General features: G+C 40.8%; 1 long non-coding RNA gene across 2 annotated transcripts in view; it reads left to right on the forward strand.

Moving 5' to 3' along the window:
• LOC110255854 overlaps positions 1 to 17,863 on the forward strand; it is a 154,343-nt gene that overhangs the window by 71,138 nt on the left and 65,342 nt on the right. Inside the window, exon 1 of one of the 2 annotated variants that reach the window (XR_002336753.1) lies at positions 11,784 to 14,687. The exons of the other annotated variant lie outside the window; for it this stretch is intronic. This is a non-coding gene — a long non-coding RNA (uncharacterized LOC110255854). Of the gene's footprint in view, positions 1 to 11,783; positions 14,688 to 17,863 lie in introns of those variants that run through there. 2 annotated transcript variants of the gene reach the window in all.

Below are 17,863 nucleotides of genomic sequence, written 5' to 3' on the forward strand. Positions count from 1 at the left end.
CCAGGGCATGGAGAGAGTCCCAGAGTACAGGCTGGGGAGAGAATCCCAGGACCCAGGAGTTAGCACAGGGCTCTGGCTGGTTAGAGATTTCCAGAGGATTAGGCTCCAGGTCCTGCAGGGAGTTTTCTGGGGAAGGAGCACTGGGGATTCTGTACAGGCATTTAGATGCCCTCATGTATCTGCCTGGTTTATGGAGCAGTTCCCTGTGGCGACAGACGCTCTCTCCTTTGCAGCAGGCTCTTGCATCCGCCTCAGGGTTTCAGCCCTTGCTAAGAGCTGGGACATACTCTCTGGCAAATGCACAGGTCCTTTGCCAAGTAACTAGATCTCACTCTTGCTAAAGGAAGAACATTGTTCACTAAAATAGTTTGTCTTTTGATGCCAAAGGAAATCGAATTGTAATCAAGGGCTGAGAACCAGCTGAAGTCACCAGGGCTGTCTTGCTTCAGATTTGGCAACCCCGCGTGTTCCCATGGCTTATTAAATATAATTTACGTTTACAAAAGGGAGAGGCTTTAGTGAACTGGAAATTTGTTTTAATAATGTCTAAGTAAACCACGGATGGAATGGCCAGCCTCACCATCCACGATCCCATGCATCTCAAGGACATGGAGAGAAGCACAGATAGGGAGGAATTTAAATTTTTGTTGAAGCTTACCAAAAGAGAGACAATGCATCTTAGTAACTTCTGAAGACTGATTGTAACCATACTGAAATATCTCAGATGGGCTGATGTGATTTTTTTTTTCCATCTTTGCTTTTGTTGTGGTGGTGGTGGTGGACGATATAAGAGTTAAGAGTGAGAGGGCTTATACCTATAGATCCAGGTACCGCCCTGAGGAATTAACTGGAATTAAAACTAAATCGTGGCTATGGAATGCATACTCTACAAAACTATTCATTAAGTATGCTGTTTCACTTGCCCTTACACCACGGTTTTGAAGTTACGTATGCCCATTTTAGGAATCCAGAATTGAGGCTCATATTTGTTAAATATGTTACCCAGTCTCATAGATAGTTCAGTGGCAGAGATGAGATTCAAGTTCAGGTCCCAAAGCTAGACCCCAAAGCTAAAGCTCTTTCTTCTATGCTCCCTGTGTCATGCTTGATGGAAAATTGAAGGAAGGCAAAAAAGAGAGAGAGTGAAGAATGTTTATTTCCACCGCCAAGTTTCTCCGAAAGCTGAGGTGCCCAGAGAGGCCGCTTTTGTGCCTGTAAAATAAAGCGAAGAACTCAGACAGTTTCTTCAACACCTACAATGATTTCCTTCTCTCGAGGAGCACAGGGAATTGTGCTGGCCTTGGTTACTGTATCATTGTGGTTCCATTTTCCTTGGCCTTTAAAGCCATAGCCACAAGCAATAGCAGTGAAAACAAGGCTTTCCACCCAGTAGCACCACGTGATTTAGGGCAATTTGTCTTGTTTCAGGAAGGCTTTGGAATATGCAAAGTTGGAGACCTCCCTCTGGCTTTGCAACCTGGTCTGTATACCTGGTGGGGCAGGGAAGATAAAAGACAGAGGAAAAAAGAATTTATCCTTACCTCCAATATGCAAAGGGGGAGACAAGTCTAAATTTTAAGGAATAATCCAGTAATACCTGATTTTTTAAAAGTATCTTTGTGATAATTTTGCAATACACAGAACAATCAAACCATTGTATTGTACAGCTGAAACTAATATAAGTCAACTATACACTGATAAAAAGGACATTCACTTTTTAAATATTTGTTTTTGTATGAAAAAAGTGCTCATCTTTCCCCAAATGGGAAACAATGTGGAAAAACTGTTTTCCTTTGTATTTTTAGGATGATATCAAGTTGGCCACTAAATTACTTAAGTGGTTGTTATTTTTATTTATTTATTTATTTATTTTTTGTCTTTCTGTCTTTTCTAGGGTCGAACTGGAAGCATATGGAGGTTCCCAGGCTAGGGGTCTAATCGGAGCTGTAGCCACCAGCCTACACCAGAGCTGCAGCAACGCGGGATCCGAGCTGCATCTGCAACCTACACCACAGCTCACGGCAACGCCAGATCCTTAACCCACCGAGCAAGGCCAGGGATCGAACCTGCAACCTCATGGTTCCTAGTCAGATTCATTAACTACTGAGCCATGACAGGAACTCCAAGTGGTTGTTATATTCACCAAAATTTACCAATCCTCCACAAGTGAGGGGAGAAAAAGGGAAGAAAAGTTAACCCATACAACAATTCAATTACATAAGAGTTATGAGCTAGCCTGTGAGGCTTGTGCTTATCTGCTCCATTGTACGTTTTTCTTTTAACTTCATTTGATTTGCTTTAGCTGGGCAGTGTGTTTAGGAGCAGGGCCCGCCAAGTTAAAACAAGAGAGCAGCAAAAAAGCCGGATGCTTTGAGGACTAAGGGCCCAGGGTTTTTTTTTTTTTTTTTTTTTTTTTTTTTTTTCCTAACATCATAACAGACTTTCTATATGGAGCCCGTTTTACTGGTTGGCATGAAGTCACGGATATTAGAAGTGGCTACTATGAAACCAAGTCCTTTACACGAACAACTGATGGCCAGGCTGTCCTCTGCACTTCGCTCAGCAGCTTCATAGCTTTGTAGTAGTTCGGTTAACAGAGCCAATGCACTTTCTTCCACATAAAGGAAATTATGATTCCACTGGAGGCTCAAAGGGGAAAATTAGAGTCATCAAAAATCAGATTCGAGTAGGCATTTTCTTTGAAAATGTGAAGTATGCTTTGATGCATCCCAAATCTTTGCTGAGGGTGCTATGCAGAGGGTGAGTTTGGCTCTTGATTCCAAAGGAATAAATTACATTGTTAATTCCACCCTCTGAAGAAGAAGGGGATCCATTTCTTTTGGCGGTGGGGGAGTTCAGAAGGACAGGCAACGAATCTAAACAGGAATTCTCTGCAGCTTCTCTGTAATGGAATAAAAAAAACCAAAACAGTGCCCAAAGCAAGGCTCCCGAGGAAGCAAAGGTCAGCCTTGGAGGTGCAGAAGGGTGTTGTCTGAGCACGTCTGAGGAACTGGAGCAAACTCAGTTTCCGTCAGAGGGACCCCTCTGACCCATCCCACAGGAGGAGGTTGGACCATGGCAGCTGGCCTTTGATCCACCGACAACATCCCAGGCACGAGAGGAGATGAAGATGAGTAATTTTCCCCTCGTGAAAGAAAGTCTCCATGTCTTCTCTGAAAGTTTATGGGCCATGATTGTTTTTTATGATAATGAGAACAGAGTGTATCATGGCTGATGTCAGAAGTATTTTCCCCTCTAGCAAAACAATTGTTTTACATCTTTCCATGTGTTGCATCCTCAGGAAAGACACATTGGCATAGATTTCCCCCAAGAAAATCTTTCTTTAGATAAACTTTAATAATAGAAGAATATACCCCGAAAAAAACCCACTGTTTACAGAAGCCCTCTAATAGCTTTTAAGGCTGACAAAGAAAGAGCCAGGAAGCTATCATGACAAGCTGACATTTGCTAGGACTCTTTTTCCTTGAGATTATTAAGTAAGCAGTAGCCCCGTGATGCTGTGAAATTTTCCGCAGATTGAAGCTGGTGGTGGTTTCCCATTACCCAGGTGGTGGTGTGATGGGGTTTTACGGCAGCACCATGATTATGTGTTAAAAATAGGTTATCATTAATGTCTGTGTTCACATTACCATCTTGAGGTCTAGCCTGCATCTTGTAATGATTAGAATTCAAACAGTCACAACAGCACTTCCTTGGAATCATGATCTAATGCAAGAAACAATACAGTGCAAATAAATAGATTTCCTCCTCTGTCGCTGCTCGAGTTTGCCCCATTGTGTACGTCTTCAGTGGGCATTGAAAACTGGGAAATGTCTTCACAAAGGGTTTCTCTCATTTCCAGGGTAGAAGTCTCTTTCTCACCATTCTTTGTTTCTCAGATCAGTGCATATGCTCATTCTCCTCATTCAACTGGGACGGTGACTAAGTCCAGGGCCTCTGACCAGCAAAGACTGCATGACTGTGGGGGTGGTGGGGGACCCCTTGCAAATGACAGCTTGTTATGTTTCAAGAATGGGCCGGTTCAATTTCACTTCTGTGGTTCCTCAAAAAGAAGGCGTCCGAGGACCACACTGGGGACTTTGTATATTGTTTTCAGGCCATTAAGAAATGAGAGTGTGTGATGAATGTTGCTCTCTGTTTTGCATGTAGGGGAAGCCTACTGGACCTTCTTCCCACCTGGGCTTGGAGGAGAGAGGAGCTGCCAGGAGCTAGGGTGTCCCCTGTAGTCTGGTGACATGGGGGTGGGGATGAGACCTCTGACTGTCCTGCTGGATAGATGCCAGATGTCACTGCAGGGACTGCCCTTGAACAAAGCCAAGGAGAATATGAATGCATTTATCGAACCAATAAATATTTACTGTATGTAGAGCCCTGTGTAAAGTGGCGATGTGTTTAAGACTTGTTCTCCCACGTCGGGGGTTGCACTGCTACCTAAGTTAAACTCTCGCCAGGTCTCAATGACGTCATCACAGTGAGGCAGTTTTGTTGGCCTCCCATCCCACGGTGCTTTCTTTTCCGGAACATTCCTGAACGTGCTCTGCCCATCACCCTGGCCTCTGTCATTTCCCTGGAAGCCTGTTCACATTTTGCCCAGAATGAATTGTGTGTCTTGAAATGACAATTTAACCTTTGGCTTTCAGTGTCTATTTCCCAAAAATGAGGAGTGTATACATATGAGACTGTGCTGCATCATGGCCCTCCTCAGTGGGCGAGCAGAGGGTGGCTGAGACAATGGGGTGTTTGCCTCTCGGCGCCCTTCCCATTACCTGTTCCACTTATTGCAAAGATTATTTTAAATCATAGAACGGAATCGAAGCATAGGCTTCTGTGGCTATAACAGTCTGTGACTCTAGAGCTCCTGGGAGGGGGGCGTCCAGACTGACCTGCAGTGATGTTCTTAAGACACTCCTCCTTGGAAGCCTTCATTTTCATAAAAGCTAATTGAAAGTACCAGTCTAGTGGGTCCAAGGTCTGGGCTCCCTCAGAGAAGTTTTCTAATGACTTTTTTTCTTTAAATGTATGTTGACCATATTTTCTTGTTTCTTTGCATGCCTCATAATTTTTGTTGTTGAAAACTGGATATTTTAGATGACATAATGTGTCAAATCTGGAAATCAGATCCCCTATCCCAGAGTTCATTGCTGAAAGACTGTTGGTTTTCAAGGTTACTGCAGAGCTGGAGAGTAAAGGATAGAAGAGAGCACCATTCTTCCCTAGCTTCAGTTGTTTTTATTGACTGAGTATTTACTTGTTTTTGCAAGACTTTGGATTCTCACAGTTCTGAAAAAGTAGATTTTTATCATTTTGCCAGTATAGTAATTGCTTTTATGGAGGAGCGGTTTTTCAGAGGATCTTACTTTTCCAGAAGTGACTCTCTTTTGTTGTATTCTAATGTGTGTATATTATCATGTTTCTACTAGTTCATTCTACACATTAGTTCAGTTCTTTTTATCTTTTTTAAATATCAGGGTAATTATAACATCCAGAGGATCTTTTGCTTTTTTGAGTTTTAGCATATTGGAATTTTGAGTAAAGATCTCCTTGGTAGAGTTCCTTTGGCAAAGAGGGAGGAAAAGTAGAAGCTCATTGAAATGTAGCAGATTTTGGTTTTGGCTTCCAGCCCTGGGAGTCACACTTTTGGCATCTGATCAATTATTAACTTTGGGGGCAGAATATTGGTGGATAACATGATAGAGAGCCCATATTTTTCTTGACACAGCTGTGAGCTCTACTTATTTTTTAGGTACTCCTCCATTAGAATCTAGAGCTCCTAGTGAGTATATGTGCATACGCAGAGGGAGAATGAAGCTCATTCTTTCATAAATTATCATATTACTGTTATAATAATCAAAGTAAAAGATAAATGAAAGCAAAAGCTATTTAGTAATGGGAGTTAAAGTTGCAAAATAAATTTTAAAAAATCTTGCTCTACTATTTCTACATTTTAGCAGTAATATGCAAATACACATAACATTATGAATGGGAATTCAATCTAATTAAAACACAAATAGCAATCCTCATGCTATGTATTTTGTCAGCCACAAATGACAGTCAGAGATACCAAGAAAGTTATTCTCTGTCCCTTTTGCACAAGTTAAATCATATAATGCGGAAGAACAAAGCATTGAACTGAAGTCTATTTCCAAATTGCTTTTCTAATGTATGATTTTATCAAGGAGTTGAATATTACCCTTTTATACCTTAAGGAGACGTTGCAATGAAAGAAATTAATTTGTTTACTATTCTTGTGTGTATATGTGGAGAAAATAGTCTGTATGCTTCTAGAGACATGCAGATTTTAATTCAAATTATTGGGATAAAATATTAAAAACTAAGTTATATTTATTGTCATTTATAATTTTGATGAAAAATCTGCTCTGTGGTTCTTTTAAAACTGGGAAGTTTTTCTAAAGTAATTTAGGTGTCTTTCCACTTGAAGGTGAATTGTCATATTAAAAACAACATCTCAGTACCTTCAAGTGCTGATTTTAGACACTTCTCAGGAACACTTACACTTATTGTCTTATACACACCCATTGTGAGCACCTGCTCGGAGTGTGACATTGAGCTCTGTGAGGCACTGAGGTTGCAATAGCAAACCAAGCTGTTTATTTCCTTGTGGAATTTTAACATATTGGAAGAAACAACAGAGTGAGCAAATTATTGCAATAAGTTATTTTGGGGGAAAACTCAGGGTACAAAGTGTTGAGTGTAAAGTACAGCTGGGTTTTCTACTGGAAAAAAACATAGACAGGTTGCATGGGACAGAGAATGATAGATTGAGGTGGGGCAGATGTATTTCATGGGATAATTTATTTTGGAGTCCTAGAGCTGTTCTCTTCAATAAAAACACAACGTAAGCCACATCTGAGGAATCACAGCCACAGCCAAAAAAATGTGAAAGAGAAACTCTGAAATACTTTAAAAACTATGTTTTATTTACCCCGTGTAGCCAAAATGTTACCACTTCAATATATTATCAGTATAAAAATTACTGATATTTTACACTCTTATTTTTACCAGCTCTCAAAATATATACTCCTACCAAACATCCCAACTTGGAAACTAAATTTTTATTAGAAATAATTTATCTGTATTAAGATTTCATGAAATTAAAAGTTGAAAATTAGATTCAACTACTCAAGTTGTCCCAAACATACTTAAGCTTTCCAATATCCAAAGTATCAGTTTTTAAATTTAGATGAAAGTTGATAAAAATTTAAATTTGGAATTCAATTCCTTATTCTCACAAGACACATTTCAAGCGTTTGAGCACTTGGAAGGGATACCTCAGGGCAACCAGCCTAAGTCCCCTCCTCTAATTGACAAGGACTTTCTGAATTAGATTAAATGGAACGGCTGAGATTAGTGAGGTTAAATGACAGCTCAGCATGCCCCAGATAATAAAAAGTGATGAGGATAAACTAGAACCCAGGCCTTTTGCTATCTAGTAAAATCCTAGAATAGCATTCAGGGTTTGAGTTTCAGAAAATGATTCACAGAATTTGGACAAATAGGGATTTTCTGAAATTGTTTCCAAATTCTTGGTCCTTAAGTTTGGAGAGGGAACTCTAAGAAGAACAATTCAGAGAGTAAGTACCTGCATTGGTCCTTTTAAAAGCTAGGAAATGCTGTTCTAATAGAGTAAAGGAGCAAGGCTCTTGCTTAGACTTTTCTTACAAAGCATTTCTACGGCTTGTGGGAGAACATCATTCGAGAATCTTAATTTTGTCTTCCTTTTTAGGAACGAAAGTCTGCAGAAGTGTGTGAAAGGGGTTTAGTGTCAAGGCTGGAGCAGAAGCAGATGACCTCAGGGGTGAGCTGGGTACTGGCTTATGCAACTGCTCTCAAGAGGGGTGGTTGGAGTTCATCTTCGTGGCTTCCAGGGAGAGCAAATAGGAACCCGTCTCTTGGGCATCCTTAGCTATGGAACTTGGAGATCTGGAGAAAGTCATGGTCAGTCTGTGCTGCTATAACAGAAATACCATATACCGGGTAGCTTATAAGCAATGACAAGTTATTTTTTCACAGTTCTGGAGGTTGGGAAGTCCAAGATCAGGACTCTGGCGGATAAAGTCTGTTTCCCAGGTGGCTGTCTTTTTTCTGTGTCCCCATGTGGTGGAAGAATCTGGGAGCTCTCTGGGTGTCTAAATGAGGCACCAAACTCATTTACAAGGGCTCCACCATTATGACCCAATTACCTTGCAAACCCTCCACCTTCTAATACCATCCTTTAGGGGTTAGATTCCTAGATGTGAACTCAAGTTGGGGTCAGGGGACATAAACATGCAGCTACATTTGGATCAGTAGTCTTTCATTCGATCAGATGAATGAAAGAAATGAATTAGGAGACTGACTTTGTCTTCCCTACATTGAAATGACAATTCTATTCAACTCACAGAGAAATCCTTTTAATTATTTTTTAGAACAATTGAGTAAGTACAATCTCATTGGCTAGAAATAATTTATTTTTTAGAAAGTTTTGTTTGGTTTAGTTGGAAAATTTGTTTTCATCAGAATTGGAAGGAAAACAGTCAATGGCAAGATACTGCATTTTAAACAAACATGGCCTGTCTGAAATGAACTACCTAATAGAAACCTGTCAAAACAATCTTTTTAAAGGACTGCAGGTTTTTTGTATCACATGTGTTTATATATTTAGCTTTTGGAAAGTTGTAATGAGGGGCAAATGTTGTCATTTCATAGATGGATACCTTTCTAAGAAACAAACCCAAGACGAAGAGCGACTGCCATTTGGGGTCATTCAGTCATTTGCCCTCCTCTGAGACATCTGTGATTCCCTGTGAACCCCCTATGGTTGTCACTGTTGATCCCATTGAGAGGGACCCATCCACTGTGAAATCCCATTCTTCCCAAACTTCGCCTACTCCACTACAATGTCACATTTCAGGTCGGCTTTGCAACGTACTATTTTGACAAGGCAGTTGGTAACAAGTTTTTAAGGGGTTCTAATGGCAGTATTATTTTTAGCATTTTTATGGCTTTGTCTAGTTGAAATTAAGTGTCATTTTGGGGAGCAGAACACTATACCCCCCAAATGTCTAAATCTTCTCGACCTTCGATATGTTGAAATCTATCTTAATTGTCACTACATGACTGTCTGTGAGAACAGGAGGTACGTTTTTCGAAAAGTAAAGGCATTTTTTGATGCTGACATGAGTAACTTGTGCTAGTAGCCACCATTTTAAAAGCTTCCTGAGCATACCCCTTTCTCCTCTTCCAATCAAACAAGCTTAAGTTTTTTTTTAACTTTTTAAGTAAGCATTTTGATATCTACCATGAACTAAAAATAATTCTGAATGGCATGCACTTAAAATAAATGGTTGTCTCTCTAGTATAATTAAAGAGATCAGTGTCACCCCAAATCCTCACTTATTTCAGGGAAATGTAGACAAAATCATCTACTTAAGTGAGGTATAGTCTATAAATTAGATTAATTTGCTAATATGCATTTAGAGTGATAAAAATTCTGAAATTCAAAATTGACAGGGAATTTAGTCTTGATAATGCTTACTAAAGTAAAACTATTTTACAGAGGAACTTCTTAAAGTTATGAATGCTTGGATTTCGAGCAGAAATTTGCTGTAATTGCAGTTATGGTGCCTGTAATAAGTCTGCATTTTCCTGTGTAGAATTTCCTTCCCTTATATCTGAACTGTGTGTGGAGTGGGTTTGGTGAATTTCCATCCCGATGCCCCAAGTGATTGCCAGGATTTGCATTTAGACCGTGTGCCATGTTCAAGAGAGCCCTGGGATTGGTCTGAGGAATACTGGGCTTTTTAAGTCAGAATGCAACTTGAAAACATGCAAAGATGAGATGATGCCATTATTGTTATCACAGTGGGTGTGCTTAACACTGATTTTAAAAAAAATTGTATTTATAAGGGACAGATAGTAAATAAGAAAGGCTGCAAAGCAAAAATGATTAAAATTCAACACCGCATTTATCGGTTTGAGCTTGTAACTCCTAGCTATATCCCTTTTATTTAGAAGCACACAGATACTTGATTACGAATAGACGTAAATGTCTCCATAGAACAGAAAACCCAGGCACTTACTACCCTATACTGAAGCAAATACAATCTTATGTTTTGTGACACACTGGATAAAATTATATCTTATGTACAAAACAGAGATTAATACAATAACACATCCTTTAACTAACATCGTCAAAGAATGAAGTATTCCACATAAATGAGTTTTCCTGATAACAAAGCCTTTTTGAAATAAAACAAACTTAGAAACAAAGTTTTATTTCTTCATTTTTGTCAGAACATCAATTTACATGGGTAGATACACCTCTAAACTACCTAAGCAGAATTACTCAATACTGTTTAACTTTTTCTTGGACTTAAGAATGATTTCAGAGAATTATTAACACAATACTTTGGGTACAGTTCATCTTAAAGTTCAGGGCACATAGAAACAACCTTGGAGCTTGTCAAAAATGTGTATTCTTGGAACCCATTCCAGAAATTTTTTTACTGTTATTTTTAATTTTGTTTTTATTGAAGTATACTGGATTTACAGTGTTGTGTCGATTTCTGCTGTACAGCATAGTGACCCGGTCACACCTACATATACCTTCTTTCTCTCCTACTATCTTCCATCGTGTTCTATCCCTTTAAGAGACTGGAAGTAGTCCCCTGTGCTGAACAGTAGGACCTCACTGCTTAACCATTCTCAGTAGAGTTGAATGTGCATCTGAGACAAGCTCTCCTCCTGATTCTGGTCACAACAGGTGGGAGAATCACACTTGGAGAAACCTTGCCTTCAAGAGCATCATTTAGAAAACGGTAATCGTTGTAACAGCTGCACATCTCCTTGTCAGGCACTGTTGCTCATCCTTCCCTCAGTTAGCTTATTGATGCTCACAACCTCCCCACGGGAGAGCTACTGTTTTCATTCCCCCTTTTCTGACTTGACATTGAACAGCAGATGATTCAAATGTCTTACGAGGTTACCTAGCCACCAGGTAGGAAGCTGGGGTTTGAAACCAGCCTGCCTGACTCCAGGGCTTGACCACCATTTATAGGCCCCGTTTAGATGTGCAGAGATGAGCCTTTCCAAACACTTCCCAGGCGTGTGGTTTCCATCCTTGTGTCTGGTTCTCCGGGGATCACTCGGGGGGGACCTGGTCTCAGTCTGGCGTGGGGGTGGGGGCTCGGCGAGAAGCTGCCGCTGGTAAACTCATGCACCCTCCTTCTCTTCCTCACTAACTAATCCTGATGATCAGCTGGCATCAGGGAACCAGATCGCCATCCGTGAAAGAAGCGATCCGCAGCACAAGCATCTAGGCTCTGAGCAGCATTTAAAAATAATTATGCTTAATGAGTCATTTTTCTAAGTATAAGGCATAATGTTGATTATATAAGAACAATATGGACTCTGGGAAATTTGGAGAAATAGGAAAGTGTCATGGAAAGTGTAGTATCCAAACCAGTCAGCGTTGATTCTGCTACCATTGGCATCTCGTTAAAATCGTCTTCTAGGAGTTCGCATTGTGGCTCAGCAGTCATGAGCACAACTAGTATCCATGAGGACACATGTTCAATCCCTGGCCCTGGTCAGTGGGTTAAGGATCCGGCGTTGCCACGAGCTGGAGTGTAGAAAGCAAACATGGCTTGGATCCCGCGTTGCTGTGGCCATGGTATAGTCTGGCAACTGCAGCTCCGATGGGACCCCTAGCTGGGGAACCTCCACAGGCCACAGGTGCAGCCTCAAAAAGACAAAGTAAATAAATAAATAAAAACAGAGATTAAGAATAAATAACTAAATAAATTAAATATTTCTATATACTTAAACATAAACATGCAAATACAGATTTGTGTGTTTGCATGTAAATATGCAAGCATTATCTACACGTATAAACCATAATCTATTTTATACCATTTTACACAATTGGGATAATTTTGCATATAATATTTTGCATTATTCACTCTCCATTAAGTGTTCTTCTGTGAGTGTTTTCTCAGGATATTAATAATTTTTGAGAATGTTTTTTTCATTAAAATTGCAGGCATAATTTTCAATCATGGCTGTATTTTAATTTGCATAAATTGGAACCTATTTTTGGATTTATTTTTTTTCCATTTTTAGCTATTGTGAATCATGCTGGGAGAAACACCTTTGTGTAAGAATTTTGTCCATAGTTTGACTTGTTTCTTTGAAATGGAGTTTTAGAAGTGTAGTGACTTTGTTGACGTGAATAGCTTTTCTTACAGAACTTAAATATTTCCCGCATTGCTTTTCAGAATTTCCGTACAGCTTAACATGTCCCTCACCAGTATACAAGAGAGCCAACCTCACCTTATCCTTGTTCACCCTGAGTATTGTCATTACAAAGAGGCATTGGCTTATTTAACAATGAAAGTAATATTAAGAACATAGGATTAACATATACACATTACTATAAGTAAGAGATAAACAATAAGGACCTACCATATGGCCCAGGGAACTAACTTTGATGTCTTGTAATAACCTGTAATTGAAATCATTTTGTTGTACATCTGAAACTAACACAGTATTATAAATCAACTATATTTTAGTTTTTTTAAAGTATAGATTTTATTGCAATTTGTAGCTCTTTGGTATTAAAATTGATTCTTTTGCTATATATGTTTATTAGCAATTTGTTTTTCTTTTTGCATGACTTATCTATAGTTGTTCCTTCATACATTTTTATTTACTGATAGTAGCTTTTTATTTATCAGCTGTGGCCATATTTTCTTTTGATATTGTGAGGGATTCTTTTAGGACTGAGTGAATGAGTTTAAGAGACTTGATTTTATGACAGCACTTTTGGGTGTTCAGAAGAGTTCTGATTTACTTCTGGGCTCTGGCTTTATTAGAAAGAGTTGATGCTAGTATGCTGGTAAAAAAAAAATGTTTATGCAAATGCATGGCATATTTTGTTTTGTATAATAATTAAAGGTCAGATTTATGCTTTGCTAAAATCATCAATTTTTTTCAGAAGCTGTTTCAGGGATATAAGATAAATTGTTTTTAACTTTCTCTTTTGTTTTAGCTGCGTATTTCAGCTTCTATCTATGATGTGCCAAAACCAGATCTCTATTTATGATATAGAATATCAAACCCAGAGATGATAAGTGACTTGGCTAGTATATCATTAAGTATCTGAATTCAAATTCTTTACCTTTTCTCTTACACCAATTTCCTATTCTTACAAATAATAATGCATATTATATGCTTTGGCATTTTCTGACAATTTAAATATGTTTCAATAGTGTGACTCAACCTTCTATAGGAACATCTTACAGAATTATCTTTAAATAACTGTAGCAGAAATAAATATTCCCAGACTTAAAGTTGCAGTGGAATAAGTGAGAACAGTGCTTAGTTTAGACTTTCAGAAAATTAAAATTATACACCATGAAACTCCACACTTAGATCTGCAATTAAAAACGTACTTCTTTATTCAGAAAATGATTATTTTTATTTCAAAAGAAGAGAAAGCTAATTAACTAAATTCCAAGGAATCTAGCAAAATTCTCATTTGTTCCAGTTTTACAAATCTATCTCAAAATCTTATATGACTGGTTCTTCTACTAAAAAAAAAAAAAAAAAAAAAAAAAAAAATGAAAGTACAAATGAAGGAAACTTGTTTTAAGAAAAATAGAGGGAGAGGGAATCAAGGTCTTGAAAATAATGGCTTAAAAAATACCTACATTGGGGGGGGGAAAGGAAAATAAAACAACTATTTTTGAAGAGAATAAATTATTGATTTAAAAATCCACATTTTTTGGTTTGTATGCGGGGATTTTAATAAAGCTAATTCTGGCACATGCTCTCTTATGCCAATAAACCTAGTGGCGAAAGTAAGCAGCTGGGGCCTCCTGGATGCCTGGTTCTCAGAAGGCCAAGAGCATCAGCGGTCCTCAAGGCAGCACATGACTGTCCATCTTCTGGGATCAGGCCACTAAGGGAGTCCTTTTCCAAGACTCTCCTCGTAACTGGATCCAGTTCTTTTGTCCATCTTTGCCTTCCCCCACAAATCTGTGACCCTTGGCAGGATTCTGGGGGTGGCTGGGAGCATCAGGGCTGTTGGCCTTGCCTCTCCCAAATCATGGGGCCCAGACCAAGGACAGTACTGCAGCAAAAGCCATGCCCAGCGATGGAACTGTCCCACGTGTATATTCATAACTCACACTCAATTAGGGCCCCAGGGAAGGTGGGAAAGCCAGCCTTGTCTTGTCAGTCTCAGAGAAAACCATCTTATGACTATTTCATCTTTTTTCATTAGCTCAGTTCAGCCCAGGCTGGGCCCACTCCCTGCTCCCCCCGCATCCCTCCCCTAAGCGCCTGGCCTGTCACCGCCAGCTGCCTCTTCCACGGAAGAGCTTTTGGGAGGGGAGAAAGTGTAGGAAGATTCAAGTTAATAAGTATTGTGACCTTGGAGGTCTAAAGATTTCCTCTTCCCCACAAGAGCTGTGTACAAAGCCCAAAGGAGGTATTCAGTCGAATGCTAAGTCCTCTTCCTAAAGCATCACAAACATTGGTTTCAGGACAGCGCAGCACTTGTTTGGAACAAGGCATTTTGCTCTGGGCTTGTGGGGTTTGTAGCAGATCATTAGACTCATCTGTCCATGGCTCTTTATTTAAAAGAGGTACAACGGCAACGCTGGGTGAGTGAGTATTGGATGGGATTCAGGGGCTGCTGGCGAGGATGGGCATTCGTGTGTGTGTGTGTGTGTGTGTGTGTGTGCGCGCGCGCGCGCGCTATGCAGATCCCTCTATCATCTCCTAGCATCTTCTCTACCTGCTGGTGCCACTTGTGACCTCACCTGCTTTCACCAGGAGGGGGGATGTGCATTAACAACATGGCTCCAGGCTCTTGTGCAAGAGACTAGATGCCTGGAGAGGAGGAGGCAGAAGACAGGAGGGAAAAAGGGAAAGAGAAAGGGAGAAGAGAGGAGAATATGCCCCTCATGTGGGGTCGCAAGCGGGCTGGGTACATACAAAGTAGGCTTCAGGGTAGGGCCGCCTGCCTGGACACCTGGAGAAGAATGGACACCCCCAAGTGCCCTCTCTTCTTCCCAGCACTCCTGTTACTTGTCTGTCTTCTTGCTGGTTGCCAGCTGGCTCCCAGCTTTTTTTTTTTTTGAGGGGGGTGGGTAACCTTCTTGTTGACTGGTTACCAATTAAGTGATCATGCAGTTCATCATGTTTGGCTCGCTGTCTTCCATACTGTGGCTCCTGGGCTGGTCCTGTAGGGTCATAATTCCCTGTGCAGGGGTGGGGTGGCTCCTTGCCATTTGCTGGGGAGGAACATCTCAGGGGCGTGGAGTCGGGGTCCAGCATGTAGGTTGGTGTCTGGGCAGTGTTTAGTGCCAGTGCTTCGATTGTTTTTTTTAGCCATGGCTCTAATTTATTTTGCTCCATTAAACAATAGTTTTTCAAATGCATGAGATTTCCATGTTGTAGAAAGGGTATGGGAGTTTAAAATACATTAGTAACACTGAAGTATGGAATCTGAGCAAGCCCATCAGTTGGTCTAGGGAAGGAAACCCTGAAGCAGTTCTGGTGAAAATGGGCCCTTTAACCACCTCACAATGGAGACGACTGTATAGTCTACACGGTCTTCTGTGTATGATTAAGATTCAAGGTGCTTTATGAAACTTCATGTAAATAGCATTCCATTAGCTAGTATTTATGACATTGTGAGCAATGCTAAAGATGGAAAATCTTTGCGGCGTAATTACGTGGCTCTGAAAGGGCTTTGCGGAGACTTCGGCAGACATTCCTTAACGTAGTCGACCTTTACAGGATTTTTAAAGCATGTGTGATGGTCTTTGGCTGAATTCAAAATGTTTACTTTTGGAGAAAAATACTCATTACAAAGTACGTTTAGGAGTTGAAATCTGGGAATATTTTTAAAAACTGCTCTTGATCACTTAAGGGGCTTTGGAAAGCTGAGTTAACTGGGTTGGATTTTTAGGTGTTGCAAGGTGAGGGCGAGCGAGATCTGCTCATCTTCCCCTGGAAATGGAAATGGCCCTCGTCAGTCCCCACTGGCTCCATGCTCAAAGCTGGCCCTGTCACTCGCTTTGCCACCTCACTCCTCGCCAGAACACCCGTCCTGCCCTGGGACTTTGATAAATGAAATTAGAGGGAAAAAAAAAAAAAAAGGGATGTTCTTGACTGGGGGGGAGACAGGGCAGCCAGCATCGAAGCTGTGGTAAGAGCCAGCTGAGATGCACTAGCCCGCTGGAGCAGCCAGCTGGAGCACAGCTGCAGGTGGGATTGCACACGCAGGATCGGGATCCAACTTTCTGCACCCGGGGCAGGTGACCAGGCCGTGGGTGAGTGTGGGGCTGGATGGACACAGGGGCGCCCACCTGTGCCCTGTTCTGTAGTTATCTCTGCCCGATGAAAACAGCCTGTTTTATTTGTAGACATAGAAACACAAAGGACAAGGGAAACTCCCGAATATACAGATGTCTGTTATTCCATTGCTTGTATAGTGTCAGGTAGGTCAGATCACATTTTCCCCAAAGAAAATGAGATTCACATGCAAATCAAATCAATCCAGATTGGTGGAGGCTTGTGATATCCTGGGTTCCTGGAAGTGATGCAGAAATGCTGAGACATAGATCCTACTTGCAAGGAGCTTTTAGTCTAGTGGTAGAGGCAAGACCAACATACGTGAAAAATCATAATAAAAATAACACTTGATGGGGGTAGAGGAGAATAAATGGGGAACCACAGAGGATTTAGAAAGCAGCCTGCGTGTAAGCCAGGGCCGACTATGAAGATGTCACATAGGCCTTGATTAATGGACAAATTAATGGCTCTGGCAAAAATGTTGTTACCACTCAGAGACAGAAATATCTCACTTACACCGAGGATGCTTGGGAAGGACCAAGGCTCAGATGTTTGCAAGCTCAAAAGAGCCCAAGATACTAGCTCTCCCATGCCTTATTGGTAAAGGAACAGGATGTGTTTATAGCAACCCAGACCCAAAGGGAAAGGATTTGCAAAAATCGGTACCCAGAAAGGGAAGAGAGACCCGTCCCTCCTAGGCCAGAATCCTTTTCATTCTACCTTTTCCTTTAAAGGTTTAGCAAAAGTTTTTAAAAATAGCTACAACAGCAGCATATGGAAGTTCCCTGGCCAGGGACTGAATTCGAGCAATGCTGGATCCTTTAACCAGTCTGGGTCTTGAACCTGGGCCAAGACCCAGACCTCCACAGCAACCAGTGCTTGTACAGTTGGATTCTTAACCTCCTGCACCATGGTGGGAACTCCAAGCCTTATCAATTTGTTTACCTTCTCAAGTATAAGGACCTTATCAAGTCTAGGAAGGGTGAAATTTAAACAGTGACAATTAAGGACCAGTGTCTAATTTTGGAGCCTTGAGACCTGGATACAAAATTTTATATTGAGAAGTTCCCATCGTGGCTCAGTGGAAATGAACCTGACTAGCATCCTTGAGGACGCAGGTTCGATCCCCGGCCTTACTCAGTGGGTTAAGGATCTGGCATTGCCGAGAGCTGTGGTGTAGGTCGCAGACACGGTTCAGATCTGGTCTTGCTAAGGCTGTGGCATAGGATGGCAGCTACAGCTCCGATTCAACCTCTAGTCTGGGAACCTCCATATGCTGCTGGTGCGGCCCTAAAAAAGACAAAAATATTTTTTTATGTTGAAATTTATGTACTTTAGCTCCTTAGCTAGTTGATAACAGATTTCTCCTAACACTGATTATATCCTACACTAAATAATTGCATAATTAATGAGCTCCAACCCTTGGACCCAATTCCCCTCATTCGTGCATTACCAGCTAGTGGTTATGATCCAGGGG

The sequence above is a fragment of the Sus scrofa genome, chromosome 11 (assembly GCF_000003025.6).
Source record: "Sus scrofa isolate TJ Tabasco breed Duroc chromosome 11, Sscrofa11.1, whole genome shotgun sequence".
In the NCBI taxonomy this organism is placed as follows: domain Eukaryota; kingdom Metazoa; phylum Chordata; class Mammalia; order Artiodactyla; family Suidae; genus Sus; species Sus scrofa.